Genomic DNA, 9,802 nt, shown 5'->3' on the forward strand with positions numbered 1-9,802 from the left:
GTGTGTGTGTGTGTGTGTGTGTGTGTGTGTGTGACAGTAATCAAGATTCTTAGATTAAGGTTCTTTCTTTCCCTGAGAAAACACAAGGACCAGTTTGTGGTAGAAATGTTTTCTCTACTCAGACACAGAAGAGAATTACAAGACCCAGTGAACAGCAGCATGCAATAGCTCGTTTCCTACTAACCTTCCCTGAAGTACAATGTTAATTTCTCCATGTATTTATCCTTGTATTTGTTCACGGCTTACTCTTGCAGATGCCCTCAGTGGTGTTCAGAAACTGGCTTATATCGACTTATGGGAGACAACTGCTAAAATGTTAGCTAGTTTGTTAGTGAGCTGACATTATGCTTTTTTATTGTATTTTATTTTAATTAATTTTATTGAGAAAGGATTGGCAATGAGGCAGTTTCAAAACAGGTTAGTTGGACAGTTACAATAATGAATACATTGTATATTATTGTTTTCATAGTAGTTATTCATAGTACAAGATGTGGACATGGTATTTTGTCTAAACACTATTAGTACAAATCTTTCTTCTCATTGAATTAAAAGAAATGAGGACATTATGTTGATAGCTTAGGAATGCCCATGATGGGAGTACTTGTACCACAGACATCAACCAACACTACAAATCTGAGCTTCCTGTTTATGAGGGCCAGTTATTGAGCATTTACCAGCACACTACTGAAATGTAATCAAAACAAAGCATATAAGGTGAATTGAGCTTGCTTTCTTGTAAGAAAAAAATATGAAATTGACACAAATAAATATAAAGCATGGCATAAAGTGACCCTGGATAATTACAACAAATAATATCACCTAAGCCTGTCTCAGTTACTCCTCTCTCTTTGCTGGGACAAATACCTGACACTCAAAATGAAAGAAGGAAAGGTTTATTTAGCTCACAGTTACTGGAGGGTTCAGTCCATACTCAGCTGGCTCCAAGGCAGAGGAGCACATGGTAGAGAGCAATCTGTCATGGTGGCAGCAAAGAGCAGAGAGCAAAGGGAGCAGCAGCAGTTCAGGCTGCTAGCCAGCCTCTCTGTCCTCCTTACATTGTAATGCAAATTACCTGCCCCAGGGCAAGTGTAGCTGCCACACCCACAATAATTAGTCACAGAACTACAGAAGCTGCCCCTTGACTATATGAAGCTTTGGGGGGACACCTATACACAAACCACAACAGAGCCCTTCTTATATGTTGAGGGTTTTTCATTTTTATTTTTATTTTTTTTTATTTTAGGGAAGGGTCTACAGGGTGTTCAGGATCTCACTACTAGATCAGACTCGTAGTGATCTGCATGTTTACAACCTCCCAAGAGCTGGAATTATAGGTACACACCCTTACACCCAGTCGGAATTGCTGTCTCAGGGAGCCCCGAGTGTGGGGCTGGCATGGCAGGCCCAGGGATCCAACCCCTGCTCCCTAAGCCTGATTGCAGGTGCTTTAATCTGCTAGCTATTTGGCTGACCCTGTTGAGTATTGCTCTAAATGATTCTCCTGGACTATTAAAAATTTTCAAAAGAAAAATAATCAGTGAGTTAGGTGCTATGATTATCATTGCAAAAGCAATCAAGAAGGAAACAGAGGCAAAGAGGTGATTAAAAAATATGGCCTTAGGTGGCAAATCCAGAATTCAACGTGTCCGACTAGAATTCAGCCTACCATCATTTTATAGAATCACCTTCTCAGGGCACTAAGAAACAATGAAATAAAGTATCATAGGTATTCTGATGCTTGAAAAATTGATGGCCTGGTGCTAAGGAGAATGTCAGACTTCTGGAAATCCTACATTTGTGCTTGCAATAAATAAACAGAGCTCCCCTTTCCCACCTGCACCCCTTCTCCAAGCACAAAAGAGTGAGCTGAAGTGAACCGTGTCATTAGAGGTCTAAACTCCCGTTGTTCTCCCCCCTGGCCCGGATCCAGATCTCTGCTTCAGTCCGTGTCATTTTTCTCTGAGGTATGCACAAAGTAGAGGTTACCCATGTCACATCTGGTCCTGCTTTGTGGGTCCATTCGAAAAAAAAATTCGCTAACTTTATTTTCCAAGGAAGACCCTTTTAAGAAGGGCCGGATGCAGGGTGGCCAGGAGGGAAACGTGTGTACATCCTTAAAAGCAAATCTTTCAATTTCAGCATTCATAAAGCATACCTTGGTTTATGTGCTCAGACTGTAATGATTCCCCTCGACCCCTGTTCGGGTTTCGAATTTCAGAAACGTCACAACTCTGCATTCCTTCTCTGCAGAGGAAATCGAAATTGTGTCTGCATTACCTACCTACATGCAAAATCTTCTGATAGGACTGACTCTTCTAAGATATTTTAGCAGTACAGCTTCCAGCTTTAAAACAGCATCACGTTTTGTTTGAATCCTGGCTTATAACACAAAGGTTTTTTCCTGATAAAAGCCTTTGTTTGAAATGAACAGTGTTTTTAGAAAGTGTTATTTCTCTCTGATTCTTTCATATCATCTTACATATTCCTCTTTTAAATTACTCATACAGTACAGATAAATATATTCATAGATGAATTTAACATTGCTCAGAAATTTGAGTATAAATATACACTAAAATGGAGAATAATTTTAAGGCTAATATGCACAGAACTCTTTAGGGTACTATAGATAATTTTGCCCTTTTTAAACAATCAAGTAGCAATAACTTGATTAGTAAGTGGACAAGTAAAAATATATAACTTTGTACAAGAAGGGCTTTGTGTGTGTGTGTGTGTGTGTGTGTGTGTGTGTGTGTGTGTGTGTGTACAAAGTCTCACTATGCAGTTCAGACTCATAGTGATCCTCCTGTCTCAACCTCTCCAGTGCTGGCATTATAGGCATGAATCACCACACCCAGACTCTGTTGTTGGCTCAGTGTGCCCAGGGGGAGGGAGAGTGCACAGGGTAGGGCTGGCATGGCATGGGGTACCAGGATCAAACCTTGGTTCTCCTGCTTGTCAAAGCAGGTGCTTAGTCCTCTGAGCTATCTCACTTTTCCTTAGTCTGCTGAGCCATCTTGTCAGCTCTAAAGAAGGTCTTTTCCTGGACATGTTAAAGAGTCTTTAAACTGCTAAGCTGTGCAATCTCACAGTGTGATCTGTATTTTTAAGGTCACCTAGGAAAGGTGTGAAGGGTCAGTTAGAAGAGGAGAGCCTGAAACAGAACCAATAAAGGCTGAAAGGGCAGAACATTATTCATTCTTGTTATGGTTTGATTCTAAAATTTCCCTCAAACTGTCATGTGTTCAGAGGTAAGTCTTTGGGAGAGGGTTGGATCATGGGGGAATTATTTATTAATGTATTAATCTGTTGATTAGTTCATGGTTGAATGTCTTTTTGGGAAGGGGGGCTACCTTGAGATAGGTAACTGGACTTGTGTCCTGCATAGGTACTACCTTCTGCTCTGTGACCTCTCTCTTCTCTCTCTCTCTGTTTCCAGGCCCCCATAGCTGTTCAGATTTCTTCCTCCATGTCCTCCCATCTTGCTTTTGCATTTTTGAAGACAGCTTACCATGGACTGAACCCACTGAAAAAATGAACTGAGTAATTGCCCTCTTCAATTTTTGACTGTCACATATTTGTCCAAGTGATGAGTGTCTAGTATAGCACACCTCATCTACTTATGAGTAGGAAGAGATCTTTCTTGCAATTCTTACTATCTATCTAAGGCAGGCTTTTGGCTCTGAACTTAGAGTTTATGACAGTTGTTTCTCAGTTGCTTGAGCATTTATTTCTTCTTTTATGTGCATGTCTTAACTTCCCAACTACCTACTGAAAGGTTGTATGCAGAAAACATGCACTGCACTTATACATACATTTTGGCTTGCCTGATTCTTTCCTCTTAATAAACATCATTTTATGTTATTATGGGTAACACCTCCTGCTTTTTCTGTCTATCTACCTGTATCTGTTTCTCTTTTTATCTTACTATTTGAACAATATATACTGGCTCCCATTTATGATTGCCTATTCTGAATACTACCACATTTTCTATCTTCATTCATTTGTTGTAGAACAAATTCTTTTATTGGAGGCAAAAGCACTTGAGATTTTATACCCAACTCTGTGGTCATTGTTGTAGAATTTGAAGCAAAACATTAAATCATCTGAAATCCAACTTTCTTACTGCAAAATATAATTCATAAGTGGAACATATACGAGGGCCCAGGCAAGTGCCTTGCCAGGGTTAGGCACTTAGTACATTTCATTTTCTTTCCTATCCAGGAGTTTCATAGTTGCTTTGGGCCTGCCTTATTAGAGCTGCCTCATCTCTCTTCTGTATTTTGACATCTCTCATCTTTACTTTCCCACATGGAAAACAAAGCAAATTAATATAAAGGAATAGTCATTTCATTTAAAAAATGTATGCTTGGTTAGAAAAGAATATTTTTTTTTCAGATTGCGTCATCTGACAATGACAGTTGATTGAAATTCAGCATCACAGTATCATGCCTTCATTTACTGGGCCAGGTACTTAGTCATATTTATGTGCTGCAGCAGTTCATTTGAAAAGAAATTGATCTTTGATAAATAGGATGCTGTTAACCCAAAAGAAGGAATAACTAAAGTGACCATTATGGAGTGCTATTTATTATGTAGACCTTAATTAACATAATGCAGAGTGTCTACATGGACATATCAAATAAATTCAATACTAAAAACCAGGTAATAATCAATGCTGAAGGTAATTATAAGGTGAAAAATAACGTCTTTGATCAAAAGACATCAGGTAGAGAACTTGATTTCTAAAGCTAAGTGAAAGGCCAGCAGAATAAAGCTTTCCTGCTATGGATATAGAACTCTTCTGAAATACAAGTAACCAAGTAACAGAGGAGGTTTCCTAAAGAAAGGAATGAACATATGGATGTAGGACTTGAAGCATATGCAATGTCAGCACTACATGCATGCAAATAGACTATTTAACCCGAAACCTCTTACTATAACTCAGGGGACCAGAGGCTGCAGAAATATCCAGTGCCACGTAGTACATGACAAGAACACAAATTTTGGCTGCAGAGTCCAGGGAAGGATGAATGTCTATTGAGGCTGTTCTCTCAGTCAGATCCTGAATGAGCTAATAGCTGTACTGATGCTGGCCACATCTTCCATGCCTGGGAGCACAGCCCAACTCAGAGCTCAGTGACCCGTCTCTGTGCCTGTGAGGAAATAACCAGACTCAGCTAATATTTATTGAAAACTTACTGTGTGCACCACAGACATTGTGCCAAGACATTTTGAGTATATTATCTTGTTTTATCCTTCCGATGTTTTTGAAAAAATGTGCAACTTATGCCAAATTGCTGGGCCAATTTCATGTTTCGTTAATGAAAAACCACCTTTTAGGTGAGAGTTCCAGCGGCCTGACAGCATTGACGTTTTCACCTATAACTGAGGTTAGCAGCTGCTGCTGCACCAGTCACTGGTCTCAGGAGGGAGCTGAGAAATGTTCAGGCTGCAGCTTCCTTGAACAGGAACCATCCAACCTGAATCAAGAGGCTGCTCCCTGAGTCAAATGTACAAGTCCACTTGAGTCGTTCTATGTGATGACTGAGCTTACCAACCCTTTGTATCACACAGATAAAGGAGAAGTCCTTGAAATTGAGCCCCTAACCCCTCAATAAAATCAGGAATTTTATCCATGATGTTGTAGGCAGGTGCTTGAACATTTAATTATACATGGAATGCCTGTATTCCATCACATTGCATCTGCATTCTGAGTTTTTCTAATTACTAGATGCCCTCACTTTTATTTATTTATTTTTAATATCTTATTTATTTATCTACTTATTTGTCTTTTAAAATAATTTTATTGAGAAACAAATAGCAATGAGACAGTTTCACAACCAATTACTAGCACATTTTCAATAATTAATACATTGCATATTGCTCTTAGTGGTTATTCATTATATAAGATGCATACCTGATATCCTGTCTCAAACAGTATTACAACAAACCTCTCTATTCATTGAATTAAGAGAATGGAGCTGTATATCTATCCTAAATATTTTGAGTATTCAGATGCAAAATGGTCATTCATTTCTATCCCCCTTTTTTGGTTAATTTTGTCAGAGAAGGGCATTCTATTGTCATTTAAATACTGTAGGTACATCAATTCAGCAAAATATCCCAAGATAGTCCAGTGGTCCATAATAGTGGTAAGACTGGCAATGTCCGAATATCTACTTATTTGGAATAGGGTCTCTACACAGTTTGGACTCGTAGAATCCTCTTGTCTCAGCCTCTGCAGTGTGGGGATTACAGGCCTGCACCAGCACTCCTGGCTTTGGTGGCTGGCACTGTGCACTGGGGGTTCTGGGATGCCATGTCACAAGGTACTGGAGATTGAGCCTGGTCCTTGCACTTGCCAGGCAGGCACTTAGGTCTCTGAACTATCTTCCTAGGCCCCTGTTAGCTTTACAATGCAACCTCTCCTGATTGTATTTATGCTACTTCCTAGAGTAATGCAGAATAAAACTAACTTTTCTTCCTTTATGTTTTCTATTTGCATGAGCTAGAGCAACTTTACTGAAGGCTTTTCTTCAATTCCTTATTCTACTCCTTCCCCTGATCACTGAACCTGGCTCAAACATTAACTCTAATCTTGCTTCAGTAACCCAATCTTTTTTAGTTTTACTCTTCCTCATGAATATGGTAAGTAAAATGATATCCATCTAATTGGATTGTGATGCTTAAACAAAACATTGCATTTATGTGAGAGCCACTCAATAGACAGGAGTCCCTCTGATAGATGTCACCAACAGTGCATTTAAACCTGTAGTAATTCTGATGATTAATGAATTGAAGCACATTATACATTTCTTCACAAAGATGCAACTCATCAGCTACAAAGATCATTATAATACATAAATTCATCTTGATTGTGGGTTCTTTTTCTTCCAAATGGATTCGTAGTGAATGTTGGACAGTGCCCCAGCTTCTGTGTACTTCTCATCATTATGTGATACAGGTTTCCCTTTATCGCTATTTAATATTGGATCACTTGTATCTTTATCCCTTAGTGGAAGCAGAATGAGACTAGAAATGAAACTCTCACATGCAAATAACACTTTTACAGGTGAGCTATAGTCTTCAATAAATTTACTTCTCTAAATACTGTTTGTTTTTTTTTTTAACAGAAGCAAACACAGAAGTTCTTCATAATGTGTGGTTTTCTACCTTATTGAAAAATCTGATATGTTTTCTTCATGGAGTAAGAGAAATTCCAGATATAGGAACATATACTTTGTTTCTTCAGTCACTTAGATATATGCTACCTAAATGGAAAACTTCCCTTAAAAATAATATGGTTACTGCTCTCAGCATTTCAGGATTCAGGCCAATACAGGTTTGTTTCTATGGTTTGGCCCTTAGGTGAAGGGAGTAGGCCTTGCAAAAAAGAAAAAGAAAACTGAATGAATGGTGTATTCATGGTAACCAAGGTAGTGAAACTTGTATAAAAGTTTCACAGCTCTTACGTTCTAGGAGAGGCTAGTATTTTTAGAATAAAAAATGAAACCAGAGCACAGAGTTCCTAATTTTAAAGTTAACATGTCTTCTATTAGCTGCACATGTCTGAACACTCTGATTGGTAAACCCATGAATCCCAGAGCTGTCCATCCCAGAGAACAGCGGAAATAGGGGGAAAAATGTTTTGTTTTGTCTTGCTCTTAGCTAAGTCTATTCATATGGAAATATCTATTTACTTTACATGGCTTGCAGTTCTTCTAGCCTCGTGGCTACCTACCAATCTGCTATTTTGACATGAACCCAGGACATCTACCTCCTTTCTTAAATTAATGTGAGAAACTCTTGGTTGTGTTATCATTTCCTTTCCTTCTTTCTCTTTCTTTCTTTCTTTCTTTCTTTCTTTCTTTCTTTCTTTCTTTCTTTCTTTCTTTTTCTTTCTTTCTTTTTCTTTCTTTCTTCTTTCTTTCTGTACAGGGGATTGAACTTAGGACCCTGTGCTTGCCAGGCAAGCGCTTATTCTACTGAGCCATCTCCCGGGGCCCATTATTTCCTTTCCAGCCTCCAGATTCTCTCACTTTCTTCATATTCTCCACAGAAATCTTTCCCCATGGGGCCAGGGAGATGGCTCAGTGGAATAAGCGCTTCCCTGGCAGGTGCAAGGGCCTGAGTTCAATCCCCGGTTCCGCCAAAAAAAAAGAAAAAAAAAGAAATCTTTCCCCAAAATCAGGTCTACAGACAGATTACCATAATTATACTGGATCACCTGAGCCGCATCATTAAAAACTCAGACCTGGTAAGGTTGGATGCCAGGAATAAGCATAGATACTTATAATTAGTTGCTCCATTTTTTCTATTGCCTGATTATCTTTGGACGCTTTCTCAAATACAGCCATTCATATAACCATATCAAATACAATAACCTTCCACATCAACCTAACTCCAAGTTTACTGAGCTTGTTCAATGGCTTTTTTTTTTTTAGTACCATGAAATACCGCAACACAAATATCTAACATTTCAGGAACTTTCACAAGAAATCCTGTCACAGTCAGCATTTTTCATTTCTTAAATCTTTTCCTAAAGATTTATGAGGTTCTAAAGAAGAGTAGGATAGTATAGCAAGAGTATTTCACTTAAAAATAACACCGTGAGATGTGTCTCCCCACCAAATGGCCTCATCTTCCCCCTCAGCTCCATTTGGGTGATTGCCAACCTTTCGTACAGACTCTTCTTCTAGCAAGAATGAACTTTCTCTTGCTTTTCCTCTTAACTCAACTATTCGAAGCACACTCTTTCTATTCCACAACACCTGGCCAGAAATGCAAGCCTGACTTTCATTATAAATAAATCCTTTTTAAATGCACAAGTATATTCTGTACATAATTCACAACTTCAAGGGTTCTCTCACTCTTTTTTTTTAAATCCTTACCCATCCTTCAAATATAAATTAAAATGCTGTGTATTCCTGTTATCCCTGATTTCAAGCATGTGAAAGCCTTCTTTCTTCTTGTGGGCTAATTTCATTTTTATCTATGCCTTGCTCATCAAAACAAGCCTGTTGTACTTATTGCTAAGGCTCTTTAATTAGAATATGTTCCTCTAGGTTAGCCCATCAGCTTTCTTTATTTTACAGCACTGAAATTAGCATTTGTTCTTTTTAGTGGCTGTACTAATATAACCTATCCTTGATGAATAGTTTTATTAATGAAACATTTAAACATCCATCACATTACATTTATAGAGCACAGCTTTCTTTTCTTAAAAGCACAGAAAAATCAGGTCCAAAAATGATCAAACCGAAAAATTAGGTGATTGCAGCCTTGCCAAGCATCTTTAAATTTTGGAGCTGAAATGACCTAAGAAATTTATATGGCTGTATTTGAGATTTATTTATATCTATGTTTCACTTCAATATGGCAGAGGCTTAATGTGTGAAGGAAATTACCTAGACATACAGGTAACAGAGAGCAGGGACAAAACTCCAAATGTCCTCTAGTACTCTGATGCTTTTTTCACTCTACATTGTCAACACTTCACATTAAAATATCCATAAAAGTTATCCCATAGCTCAAGGTAGTTTTTCCAGGAGCAACTAGACAACAGCATATTATGTCTTGGACTATTAAGGACAGGCAGATTTTTGTTTGTCTGTTTTTAATTTTTTTTTATTTTTTAAAGAGAGTACAAATTAGAATTAAAACAGAAAAAAATTAAAAGTGATGCAGAATTTCACTTAATGAAGTAATATGAATTTCACAGTGTTGGAATATATACTGTTATCTTCCAACCAGTTATTCATATTACCAGATATATGAATGTAAAATTGGAAGAAGAAAGAAA

Source organism: Octodon degus, unplaced genomic scaffold (genome assembly GCF_000260255.1).
Source record: "Octodon degus isolate 3935 unplaced genomic scaffold, OctDeg1.0 scaffold00098, whole genome shotgun sequence".
Lineage (NCBI taxonomy): Eukaryota > Metazoa > Chordata > Mammalia > Rodentia > Octodontidae > Octodon > Octodon degus.